Genomic DNA, 14,377 nt, shown 5'->3' with positions numbered 1-14,377 from the left:
CATCTCGATCCGGCTTGGTTTCAGAAACTGAACGGTAAACCGAATTTGAATTAAAAAATTCGAAAAAATTAAAAAATTAAAAAAATCTTAAAAAACTAGACACAATTCTAAGACCTTCTGTAAAAAAAAATTCAAAAATAATATCATTTGCATCATATTCTATAGGGATGAAGTTTAAAAAAAAAATTTGAAGCGTGCGGCTCAATTATTAACTCATGTTAAGGAAAAGTTTAACATGTAAACATATATTTTTCTTATGTAGAACGTATCTTAAGAGAATCTTTAAAATTAATTTTACTTTATTTAGAGTTTTATTAATTTCTCTATGATTTTTATAAAGTTCATAAGTATAAAGTAAATATGTTAAGAAACAGTACTGTAATTAATTTTTTTATGTCTACTATTATTTTTTCTACGTAAATCATAATATAAATAAACTAATAAAAATAGTTCCATTAATTTTTGAGATGTGATAGGTCAGTTATGAATTAATCTAGTCGCAACACATTTACATAATCCTGTATATTACCATAACTAATTCATGAGTTCATATATATTTAAAGGAATAATTGCAAAAAAACCACTACTCCTCCACGCTATCACGACTTGTCTAAGCGAAGCAAAGCAAGAGAGGGATGCGAGCTCAGTGGGAAGCTTCGGTACCAACTTCTGTCTAGATCCCATCGGTGCTGACAATTGATCCCACATTGTCTTTGGCGATAGGCTGTGTGTTCAACAGGAGAAACGAGCTATGCTAATGTTTTGATTGAGGTGTTGTATCGATTCATCAATTGACAATGTTCATCAGAATGCAGCTTAACTCTTGTTAAGTGGTGGCTGTTGGCCCTGGCAAGCGCGACAGGGAGGTCAAGCTGATCCCTGTTGCTCTGGACGTTTTCAAGAACATTTTCATTTGCTTCTGCTTTCCATCCTACAGGAACAGGCCAATTCCAGCCGTCAGGAAAGCTGTTGCTACTACGATCACAGAAAGTCAAGATGTGCATCAGTTCTCAGCATTCAAATTATCAAGGAGGTTTTCCAGGGTGGGAGCGCTGTTGTTAGTCTGTTACCAAATGCATGGTTTGGACTTAATAGCTGTAACTTTGTGATTGTCGAATCAAACATTTTGTACATGGTGTATGAAGTTATTATTTATACTCCTATATAATTCACTATGTGATAGATTCGAATAATTTTCACCGTCCATCCGAATTGATCAAATCAGTACCATATAAAGTTGAATCTCGTTTTTTAAAAATACTATTAATTACCTATTATTTGCCTTTTATAATAGATGTCTCCTTTCATCTGATAATTCATCTCATTCGAATTCAATTGACTCACGGTTCTCTCGCTAGATCAAATAGCAAAGTGGAGCCAACCCCTGTCTTGTAGCGGAAAGAAACAGCCCCTAATGGTAGTGACCGCCCCCACCCTCCTCGTTGCGGTGCTACGTCCTCCTAAGATTGCTGGCGACTGCGCTGCCTCTTGCTACGTCTGCTTCGTTCCACGCGGGGGCTTGACCTACACCCTTCAGATTGCGCACCCCGTCGCTAGGTGAGGTCCCATCTCTACAAATCGAATCTATTATTCGCTTGAAATTGGTTTAGTAATCTGGCTACTAGAATTAGTGGTAGAGTCTCTCTCTGCCGGTGTGCCCCCCCCTCCCGCGCGCTGTGACCTGGCCAGAACCTAGGTCAATCTGTTGGCTGCTGTGGGGACTTGATGTGCTCACAAGTTGTGTGGTCATTTTGGATTAATTGATCGGTGCGTATGTCTCATGTTCTGCTGTAAGGGTGCTGATTTTGTCATTCCTTGTATGTTTTAAGATGAGGTTCTACGTAGATGTTGGTTCTGGGTGGCCTGTGGTTCCATGGGATCGATCAAACGGGGGTTTCATAGGGGTTTAAGTGCCACGGGGATGGGTCTCATTTTGCGGATCAAGCTAGTGCCGACGATGACATAGTTTGCATCACCAACAAGAACCTTCATGCCACCATCATATTCTTCCATGCCTTTCATCCAATTCATAGAATTTCCATCACTATCACCCATGGCGTGGCGGTTGTCGCTCCTCCACAGCATGCGGAGCCACTGCTCTTCTTCCCTCGTTAGATGCCATCGGTCTGTAGCTGACTTCAAGTCAAAACTATATAACTTCTTCCTGTCGCTCACACTCGACGATCTCACTCTGGTCCGCCTGAGCATTCCCACAAGCCCTGCTTCTCCGTTGTCACACGCCTACAAGGGAGGAGGCATCGGATTGGTGGTGGTAGGTAGAGGCGACTGCGTGGATGGCATGGCTCAACTGCAACGAACAAGTTCAATTTCTGGGCTTTGCTCCCAATATCTGTATCCATGGAATATTCTTCATTGCCATGTATATGAGTGGTATATTCCATCCGGAGGCTGTGATAAAAACTAAACTTGATGTGCTTCAATCAAAATAGATTAGAACTCATATGTGAGGCAAATTTATCTTTTGTCCTCGCATGTAAAATGGTGTGCTGCATGGGACTATGCCTACATGTCTGAGGAACTAATTGCATTTTTAGGTCCACTTAGAAACATTGCGCAGTAGAGAAATTTTACTTGTGAAGTATATGCTTCTCCCTTCAACTAATGCACATTGTTCCTGAAGACTCGATGAAATGTATGATTTCTCTTTTCAGTTTTTCACAGGTGAAGTAGTAAAGATGAGGTAGTTTGCCTACGAAGAAACAGTGCTGTTTACGAGTTGTAGTGTCTCATTTCACGTGGATGTGCAAGATACTTCATATATAGAAACTTCTTTATTCTTTGCATGCTCTTGTTACTGCTTGCTTCCGAGTTCCGACTTGAAGTGCTAGTATGTGCAGAGCCATTTTGTACAAAACACCCTCTCCGAAGTGTTATTATGTGCAGAGCCATTTTGTACAAAACACCCTCTCCGAAGTGCTAGCTGCCGACGCTGCGGAGAAAGATGACCTGAGCCATATGTAATCAGGTACATCTTTAGATGTAATGCTCGATGAATGTGCTTTGTTGAACGACGTTGTTTCTTTCACATCTTGATGTCCTCATTCTCTTTCTTTTGTTCATGTACCATGTACCATTATGGCCTTTGTAGCTGTATGATCTCTTTTCCTATCAGAGTTTTTAGCTCTCTGTTTTTTGTTCATGTAGCCTGTACCATTATGGTGTATGTAGCCGACTGACCTGATGACAATATGCCGTAGTATGAGTAAAAAAACATGCGATAGTACCCTGGAGACGAATTGATTCCTTTTAAATTGAGTCATTTATAATTTGTTCTTTTTTCCAATTAATTAATGACATCTGAATATTTGCCTTCAATTTGACGGAATCGTTTTTTTAATCTTCCCGAAGTGAGACCTGTAATATTGGTCTTGCATGCCTTTTGATTCGGGACTTTTTTCATATATATGGAGCCGTTGAATGATTTTTTCTCTTTTTATATGCCATTATATATATAGAGAGAGAGCGCTATTCTATAGCTATGTAGAGCCAACCGAGGGCACCTTAACCAAGCCAGCTTCTCCTCGGAGCACACCCCTCCTTTCTACGCCCGATCACACCTGCCCACCTTCCCGCTCCCGTGCATCAGTCCCGATCTGGAGTGCTCATCCCCACGCATGTTCTCACCTCTGGACCGCGCCCTCGCGATACACCTAGCATCTTCTTCTTCAAGTCTTACTGCTCCATGTCGAAGATGCTGCCACCATCCTCGACGATCCTAGCCTTCGTGCAGCTGCGTCGCCATGATCCCGGTCTGTGCGGTTCCGGCAAGTCTGCTTGGGTAGTCCGAGCAGCTCCGCCATGCCTGTGCTCAAGGCCCCATTACTGATGAGTTGATCTCTAAGGAAGTGATGACGAATATCAATGTGCTTTTATACAAGAGTGTTGAACGAGATTGTTTATAATTTTTACGGTACTCTCATTGTCACAAAGAAGTGAAACCTTCTCTAGACGAACACCTAAGTCTAACAAGGTTTGTTTCATATAGAGAATTTGAACACAACATGCTCCTGTGGCTATGTATTCGGCTTCCGTGGTAGATAATGCTATGAAGTTTTACTTTTTAAAAAACTATGAGACTAGGGATCGTCCTAGCAAGTAGCACTCACCAAAAGTACTCTTACGATCCACACGATATCCGGCGAAGTCCGAATCTAAGTAATCTTAGAGTAGAAAACTAGCATATTTGGGGTACCACAAGCCTATACTAGGTGAATGCTTTAGGTATCTAAGGATCCTCTTAACTGCGCTAAGATGTGATTCCTTAGGATTAGCTTGAAAGCGAGCACACATGCATACACTAAACATAATATCGGACCTAGATGTGATAAAGTAAAGAAGCAACTCAATAAAGTTTTTGGTCAACGAGTTTACCCATTTCATCCAAGTCAAGATATCCATTAGTAGGCATGGGGGTCTTGATTGGCTTGCAATTATCCATCTTGAACTTATTTAGGATGTCCCTCGTGTACTTTTCTTGATGGATGAATGTCCCTTACTTCAATTGCTCGATTTGAAAACCAAGGAAGTAGTTGAGCTCGCCAATCATTGACATCTCAAACTCTGTAGACATCATGTCACCAAATTCCTTACAGAACTCTTTGTTAGTTGAACCAAATATTATATCATCAACATAAATTTGACATAAGAAGAGTTCATTGTCGATGATTTTGTGAACAATGTAGTATCCACCCTTGCGATCTTGAATCCTTGGTTGATAAGGAAGTCTCGTATGCGTTTATATCAAGCTCCTAGGGCTTGCTTGAATCGATAAAGCACATCGTGAAACCTATAAACATGATTAGGATATCTAGGCTTTTCAAAACTGGGGGGTTACATAGATAAGTTCATTAGTGAAACCATTTAAAAATACACTCTTCATATCTATTTGATAAAGCTTAATGTTATGATGTGAATCAAATGCAAAAAGGATACGGATAGCTTCAAGCCTTGCCACGGGAGCGAATATTTTACCAAAATTCAAACCTTCAACTTGTGCAAAGCCTTACACGACTAGTCTTGCCTTGTTGCGTACTACCACACCATGTTCATCTTGCTTGTTACGGAAGACTCACTTGGTTCCAATTACATTCTTGTCTTGAGGTATTTCTTCAAGTATCCATCCTTCATCGCGGGTGAAGTTGTTGAGTTCTTCTTGTATAGCAATTACCCAATTTGAATCTTTAAGAGCCTCATCTATATGTGTGGCTTCCAAACAAGAGACTAACGAATACTATTTATAAAATGAAGCATATTAATGAGAGTGAGTTCTTACTCCCCTAGATGGACTCCTAATAATCAAGTCAATTGGGTGATCCTTAGAAATGTGCGTTTGCTTCACTTGTGGTTCTTGAGGTATGTCTTGTGGTGGTCCAACATCTTGAGCTTGAGCTTGAGCTTCCTCTTAGAAGATATAAACATATTGTGATGAAAGTGATTGATCATCCTTGTCATCATCTTAATCAACTTGGGGCGCTATAGAGGTGTGTGGAGTGAAAGTAGAAGCTACATCTTCATCCTCCTCCTTAGGTTTGATATCTCCAATCGCCATATTTTTCATCACATCTCTCAAGGATCCATCGCTTACATCATCACATGAAATACCTTCTCTTTGAGAGCCATTAGATTCATTAAACTCCACATCATAAGTTTCTTCAGCAAAGCTGGTGGCATTATTGAATACTCGATATGCTTTAGAGTTCGATGCATAACTAACAAGAAAACCAATATCACAACGTTTTTTGAACTTATCTAGACGTTCTCTTTTCTTATAGATAAATCACTTACACCCGAACACCCGAAAGTAGGAGATATTGGGTTTCCTCCCAATGATAAGCTCTTATGGCGTCTTCTTCAACAGTCGGTGGAGATACACTTGGTTAGATGTATGACGATATCAACATTACTAAATAAACATATAAAGTCTAAATCACATAGTTGAGCTACGGAAAGCAAATTAAAACTAAAAGACTCTACTAAAATACATTAGAAATAGAAAGATCATTGGAGATTGCCACCTTATCCAAACCTATCACATTTGCTTTAGAATTATCACCAAAAGACTTTATTATGATCACCTACTTCATTTTCTAGAGTGGTGAACATCTTTATATTGCCGGTCATATATTATGTGCATCCACTATTAAGCACCCAATACTTTCCATCGGCTTTGTAGTTCATGATGAGCCCATGGCTCCCTCGGGCACATGGTGAATTCGTTCCTTATTGTTCAACGGTTGTAGTTGTCTCAGATGTACTATTCTAATTTTTTTGACATGTGTCACATAGGACCATATCCTTTGCTACACAACTCTTGTTTCTATACTACCGATAACAATCCTTGAGATCATGATACATCTTAGTGCTTTCCGATTCCTGAAAATTTTGTAGCTTTAGCACTCATGATAAGTTTCCTTCATTATTTTTTTAATGATCTTCTCATCTATTGATTGATCTTGATAGACATTTTTTTATCCTTGAAGATTTAGTAAGGCATATCCTAATTCTGAGGAAAGAGTACCGGTTCTTAGCAATTACTTCTGTGGTCGAAGTGCAGTTTCTGGGTACTGTCCTTTCTTTAGCACACTTTATTATCGCATTAGCTTTACTGACTAGTCATTTCCAATATCTGTCTTGAGGTTCCAGAACCAAAAGATTAGCTAGGAAGACTACCCCCCTTAAAAAGAAGCGAACTTCTCTCACTTACATTTCCAGTTCATGAGAAGTAGACAAACATGTAGCCTTTGACATGGAATATATCATTTTTTTCTTTTCTTTTTTTTGGGTTCCTACTGAGCTTCTGTGAGTTTGATGGGATCTTGTCGATCTTGACTATCTTGAGTTACAACTTGAAAGTCGTGACAATCCAAATGTTGAACTGAGATCTTCATATGGGATTTGGGGTTGATCCAGTTCCATGCGGGGTGCTTGATGGGACATATTTTGATCCAGCGTGTAGGTTCTCCAGAGTCGACACACACCTTCTTATCGTTAGGTACAAGGATCCTCAAGAGACATCGATTGGTATAGCGTCTTTCTTCTTCGCAGCCAAAAACACACCTTCCTTGTAGGGATACTCTGCAAAATTTTCTATTGACCTGTTAAACTTCCTGGTTGACAGAACAACGTGCTTATTCAGGAGTGGAATGTAATAGAGAACTGTTGTTTGCTTGATGGTCTTCAAAGGATTTCTTCTTTTTCTTGATGTTGCCTTGCTTTCTACGCTCGTCTTTTGCACCTAGAGCTTCAACGATCTGTAGCAGACTTTCCATATTCTGAGTCATGTTTTGAAAGATCTGAGTCTGTGTCTCCAAAAATTGTTCCTTGTTGAATTGAGGTTGCATCTACTAGATGTTGTTCTTGTTGTTGGTACCCTTACCAAGTTGATCTTTCTTTGTGTTTACCATCTGATCGGGATTGAGGTGGAATGTTGGGTTAAGAAAAGAAGGGACCATAAGGAGAAAATCCTGCTATATTATTAACTATAGAGATATATAAGGAACGTCGCTGTTACCAGATACTAAAGCATCCCACAACGCATTCCAGCACGCAAACAGAAAAAAAAACAAATCACAAAAGGTACACAATACAAACCCACACTACTAACAGCGCTCTAACGTTTCCGAAGATTAGGGTAAAATTCTCCTATGTCTCGAATAACTAAAATCAGGAGCAGCGTAGAGGTAGATCTTCGTGTCTTCAGTGTTGTGGTAGACGATTCTTCCTTGTCGTGATGGATCTTTACCTTTATCATATAAATCTTCATGGAAGGTAGGATCGCCAAGAGAGATCTTCACATGCATCCTCCTCGAATAGAGTAACTAGGATGGTTCAACAACTAATAGTTTGAAAAGGGGAGTGTTAGAAATTCATTTTTCTGAATAGATGGAAATAGGTAAGTAGAGAGAGAAACTGAGAGATCAGAAAAGCACGGGGATGGGTTTTCAAAATAGGCTTTTAAAATATAACCTTATGGCACGACCATTCTATCTAGGCTTCCGCCCTACAGTCAACCTGGCTCTGATACCACCTCTGTCACACCTGGTTTTAACGGCCAAAACCAGATGCGGCTAATGTATGCCCAGGATGTTCAACACACATAAGAATGTCACAGGTGAAGTAACAAAAGTAATACTTTTATAGAATAAACGTTAAACTCTTACAGCAATTGACATATATTGTCTTCTATGAAGATATCTGCACGGGAACAAAAGCACTGGTGCCCAACAACACCGTAGGTAACCGACTAGGAGACACGCGTCTAGAACGTTGCAACTTTATCTTGATAGTCTTCAACATCTTCACTCTCTGAGTAGCAGCACACATATCACATGGTATAGGAAAAATAGCAAGTGTGAACACATGATGCACTCAGCAAGTGTGGGAAAAATAATGATATACAGGCTTATATCAAGAATAGGCTAACACAAGGTATATTTGCATAAATGCGAGTAATGAAAAGATATTTGGACTCAAAAAGCATTAAACAATTATTAAGTAATTATAACCCATACAGTGCAACACCTAGCATACAAGGCTCCCCACCTTGCATACCATAACCGTCTAGTACTCCCGGTACTATATCCAAAACCATAACCATCTAGTACTCCCTGTACCAGAACCATAACCACAACCATCTAGTACTCTCTGTACCAGAACTATAACCACAACCATCTAGTACTCTCTGTACCAGAACTATAACCACAACCAAATCCATAACCACAACCATAATCACAACCCACTAATCATGTGAGGATTCAAGTCTCTCATAACTGTGAGCACGGCTATTATAACAGTTTTACACTCTGCAGAGGTTTGTCTAGCTTTCCCCATAAGTCGTGATTTCCATGTTGCCATGTTAGCTAGACACTTAACACACGCCAGTAGTGTGTCACCCGGAAAGTTACTTCAAAGCCATTACAAAGTTTCATCCAGTATGTGCATGCCCGCTAGGTTTCACCACCGTCAAAGTGGCATTCACACCACCCAGAAACGCCCTTTTGCGCTTTGTAGCTCCGAAAAGTTTTCACCCTTCCCTTCCACTACACATCTCATACCACTAATCAAATGGTTCTGGCCTTTGCCGTCCCCACACCCGTTTGGCACACACAAAAACTGAAATCCACTAATTAATAGGCTAGGCCTGTCCCATACCAGGTCTCGTGGTTGGTACAATATTTCTTGGGTTGTTGCTCTACGAACCGATCCTTACTTAGGTTACTTGAGCAAACACTAAGCCAACAACATAACCATCATCACTATCACCAACATCATGACATGACAACCATCAAAACCAATTTGCTCAAGGCCTAAGGTTCCATGTTACTACACCATTAACAAATTAACCACCATTGTTGCATATGTTCATTAGTCAAGATTATGACACTTCCCAGTATCCCCAAAAGCATGGCTAAGCAATCTACCCACCAAAAATACCTAACCATAAACCATCTAGGTTCCAAAGGATGATAAGGAAAAATCTAGGGAAAAACCTAACATAGGTGACTACCCATCATATTGACACACACTGCATGCAATTTTGTAAAATAAAACAGTTTAAATCATAGGTTCAAGATGATCAAGGACACTTGCCTTTTACCCAATGCTGCTCAGTATTGTCGAAATCTTGGTCTTGAAGTCCCTCGAACTGCTCCAGAACGTTATTGACTAATCACAAGAATTACCAACAACCTACACAAAGCAAACACTAAGAACAACATACCAAACATCATTAAAAATACTTTAAAAATACTATGGTTGGATAGGGATGATTTTAGAAAACTTTAGACGTAGGAATCGTCTAAACTGGAGTTAAGATGAAAAGAAAACATCTTTCGGGAGATGGATTAGACTGAAAAAGAAATGCTGATTTTCCGGAACTATCTTCCTATGGAAAAGGTTTTATCGTACAATCACTGTGTCAAGCTTGACAACATCATTGCACAAGATTCAAGAAGTGTAGGGCAGACTAGACTTCACTGACTAGGCTAAGGATAATGATGTGGCGCTGACTTGGCTTGCTATGCAAGTAACATCTTGAATTAAAGAAGGGATACACTGATATATAGTATCGACCACCTATGATGGATCAAAAAGGACGAAGGTTGCGCTTCTAGGTTAAGGATACTACTGGTCACTCTATGTAGCGGTGGTGGTTTGGCTTTCGTCCGAGATGGCGATCGGGCATGTGGCCACAAACATCGATGTTGGTTTCAGTGGTGTTTCAGTGAAACGAGGGAAGCATAGCGTAGAATACGGAAAGACTAACTTAACGTTATGGTTGGTTTTGGAAGGGGTTATCCAAGGTAGCGGCAAAACAGCTATGACTGCTACTAGGTTTGGTGGTGACCGCGAACAGATGCAGGAATGAAGACGCTCACGTTTCAGGAGATTGCCTATGAAATTTGAGGAACTATTTGAATAGAGATGTTCATATATCCCGGGAACACAATGCTGTGGTATAGTTTTGGGTAGATCATCCACTGAGAGGAAGAACGATCAACAAAGCTGAGACGGGTGTTGGCTGCGACATGCTGTGGTTGGCAATGGCATCCTGGTCGTGTCGCTGCACAAGCGGAGGATTTTGGTGCCTAGGGTCACGTAGAAGACTTGATGGAACACACCATGATGTGGTTGGTGCATCGATATGGCTTTCGGATTGATAGGGAACGCGAATGCAAATCCGGTGCGCGCAGAATGCATCCAGAAACCAGACAGCGGGTATGTCGACCTTGATTGCGGTGGTTTGGCTGCTCTACTGGCCGACCTGGTTGGTGAGAGCATGGGAAACATCATGGGACATGCACTGGTGAAAGGGCTTGGTGATTTGACCTCTGGTCGTTCGGGAACGTCGATGCCAATCGGCTACAGCGCGGCTGTCCTGCGGCTGTCTGCGACGGCGATGATCGTGGCGGCGTAGATGGGGCTTTGGCCGGGGCTAGGGCTTGGCTAGGGACTTAGTATGATGCTAAAACAGTAGTAAGGGAGGAGAAGAAGGGGTCCTCACCTTTCTTTGATGGTTGAGGAAGGAGGATTCGTGGAGAAGACGACATAGCGCATCACGGGTGGCGGCTCCGGCGCACGGACTGGGCAACAGCGACTTCGGGGGCCATAACTCCTAGCTCCATTATGCAAAAGAGGACTTCTATAGGTTCAAATCGAAACTCTCGACGAGACCTACAACTTTGGTGTTTTCAAGATTTGCATTTGAGGCCTTTTTGAACTCTAAAACTTCATAGAAAGATGAGGCTGTCCAGGACTCCACCAAAATTTACAGATTTCGTGGATCCTTTGTTGGGCCATCTAGAAGACTTGGCTAAGGGTTTGTACTTGAGCAAGATTGAGCTCAAAGATACTTTAGGTATATCTATGGTTTAGAAAAGAAACTTTTGCAGAGAAATTTGAATAGGGTTTGAATTTGAATTGAGTTTAGAGTGAATTTAAGAGAAACAAAAAATGAGGTTGAACAAGAATAGGAGTAGATAAGGAATTTGAATTTGGATTTGGGTGGAATTTGAGAAAGAGGAGAGATTGGCTTTAAACAAGGATTTAGATAAGATTTGAATTGACCTAGAGAAGGATCAGGTATGATCAAGGATTGAATAGATGATGAATTCAAGGATTTTGAATTCCAACCATTAAGATCCTTAACTTATTCACTACTGAGTTTTGTGAAAAGCTTTTCAAAATCTTTTTCACTCAAAACACCAAAGAGAAAGAAAAGAAAAAGAACTCTAATGCATTTACCTGGCTCCTAGCAAAACTCAGCATGCAATGCACACAAAATAATAACTTATATTGATTGATTGATTAAGAAAATAGGTTTTAAACCTATTCTACTAGTGGAGCTATTCAATAATGTTGGAAAATTTTAAATGTTGTAAATTCTGGAAATTAGGGTGTTACACTTGGACTATTAGTGCCAGTTGTAAAACCTAGCCGACACTGATGAGGCCTCTGGAGGCAATGAATGCCGGATGATCTGGCATGCACAGACTCCAAACGCTGTACCATCTATTGTGTGTCGTCCACCAAAACTACTACAATGCGAAGCATTCAGTGTGTAGAAAATTTTGGATGTCAGACCATCTGGTGTGTGTCTTCACCGCGAAGCATCTGATGTGTATGTCTAAACATCTGGCGTGTAGAGTATCAGTGCTGGCTGTGGTCTACAACTGGCATTGATGCGGCGTTGAGGAGGCAGTGAATGCCAGAGGATCTAGCATGCACATGATCCAAATGCTAGACCATACGATGTTTGTCGTCCATCTAAACTATACAACGTGAGCCATCTGATGTGTAGAGAATTTTCAGCGTTGGACCATCCGACGTGTAGAAATTTTTTGCACTTGTCCAATTAAACCTTCTTTAAGTCCTATCTTCACTTCAACTCATCCATGGGTTGTGAACTTTTTACTTATGGCATATTCTTTGTACTAATTAAAGCATAAATGATAACTGTAAACTTTTTATTTAGTCAAAAATAAAGCATATTCGTACTTTATACATATCCTTAATAAAAATTACAGCTAAACCTGAATTAATTGTTACATTAATTCTGCTTTCATTTAACGATTTAGCTTCGTTATAATCATGATGTATGTAGGTAGGTTCCTTAGTGTCGTCAATGAGACACAGGTCGACATTCTCTTTGAAAGGAGGTAGGTCGTCAAATTAATTGTAGTCTTCCTCGTTGACGACATCCTCAACACCAACAATCTTTCTTTTTCCTTGAAGAACCACATGGCGCTCCTCCTTGTTAACTAGGTTTGTGCTCTTTACATAGAAGACTTGTGTAACATCTTTGGCAAGAACGAATGGTTCTTCTGATAGGTGTAGAGTGCCCGATCTTTCGGCGAGTGATGATAATTTCGATTAGTGGACGTCGACCCTCACGATCCGACTACGACGAGCAAGCCCGAAGCGCCAATGCAATCGCTGAACCAACTTCCGATGGATATTAACCTTGCGGTAAACAAGATCAACCTGATCACGAGGATCAATTCTTGCAAGCAATCGAAGAACGAGCAAGAATTAGAGGCGAGCAATCTGATGTATTGCACGAAGGTGGAGTTCTGAATTCACGTCGAAGGACGGATTGTAGCTAGGCTATCAATTAAACAAAACTCAAGTAAAATAGGGGGCGCAGCCCCTGGTTTTATAGGGTGGAAAAGAGGGGGCGCAGCCCCTAGGGCCGGCTAGGAGAGGGAGAGGCACGCACCCCTAGGGGCGCCCTCCTTTGGGCCGCCTTGGCCAGATTGGCCCAAGTTGGTCCACATCAGTCTTTAGGCCTTCTGTTGGTCAAACTGAGCTTCTGGGCCTTCATTCTTCAGCACCAAAACAATCTTTAATTCTCATGCACGGGCCCGAGTCATTGGCCTAGCTGGTGGCGCCTGGATTGATGGAGATGGCGTGTGGACTTGGGCTGATGGAGATGGCACCTGGGCTGGAGTGGATGGCGTCTGGGCTGATATATAGGTGTCGATGTCCTCATCATCCTCCCCTTCTTGAAGTGAAGTCGTCCTCGACGGCAATTCATCATCCTCGCCCAAATATGGTTTCAAATCTGCAACATTAAAACTAGTGGAAACACCAAACTCCATGGGCAGATCAAGAACATAAGCATTATCATTAATTTTGGTTAGCACTTTAAAAGGACCAGCAGCACGAGGCATCAATTTCGAACGACGCAAAGTAGGAAATCTATCTTTACGCAAATGCAACCAAACCAAATCACCAGGTTCAAAAGAAACATTTTTTTGACCTTTACTACCAGCAACTTGATACTTTTTATTAGCAACAGCAATGTTTTGTTGTGTTTCTTTATGCAATTGTTTCATGTGATCAATATGAGCAAGAGCATCAACATGTGGTTCATCTTCAACATCAATAACAAACAAATCAATAGGCGCCCTAGGAATATAGCCATAAACAACCTCAAAAGGACACATCTTAGTGGCAGAATGTGTAGCACGATTATAAGCAAATTCAACATGAGGTAAACAATCTTCCCAACGTCTCAAATTTTTATCTAGAACAGCTCTAAGCATAGCAGACAAAGTTCTATTTACTACCTCAGTTTGCCCATCAGTTTGAGGATGACAAGTAGTACTAAACAGCAGCTTAGTTCTCAATTTATTCCAAAGAGAACGCCAAAAGTGACTAAGAAATTTAGCATCACGATCAGAGACAATTGTTTTAGGAATTCCATGCAATCTAACAATCTCTCTAAAGAACAATTCAGCAACATTTGAGGCATCATCAGTTTTATGACAAGGTATAAAGTGAGCCATTTTAGAGAATCTATCAACGACCACAAAAATACTGTCCCTCCCCTTCTTAGTGCGAGGCAATCCCAAAA

The sequence above is a fragment of the Phragmites australis genome, chromosome 1 (assembly GCF_958298935.1).
Source record: "Phragmites australis chromosome 1, lpPhrAust1.1, whole genome shotgun sequence".
Taxonomy (NCBI): Eukaryota; Viridiplantae; Streptophyta; class Magnoliopsida; order Poales; family Poaceae; genus Phragmites; species Phragmites australis.
The sequence above is the reverse complement of the archived record's forward strand: the minus strand, read 5'-3'. Positions refer to the sequence as shown.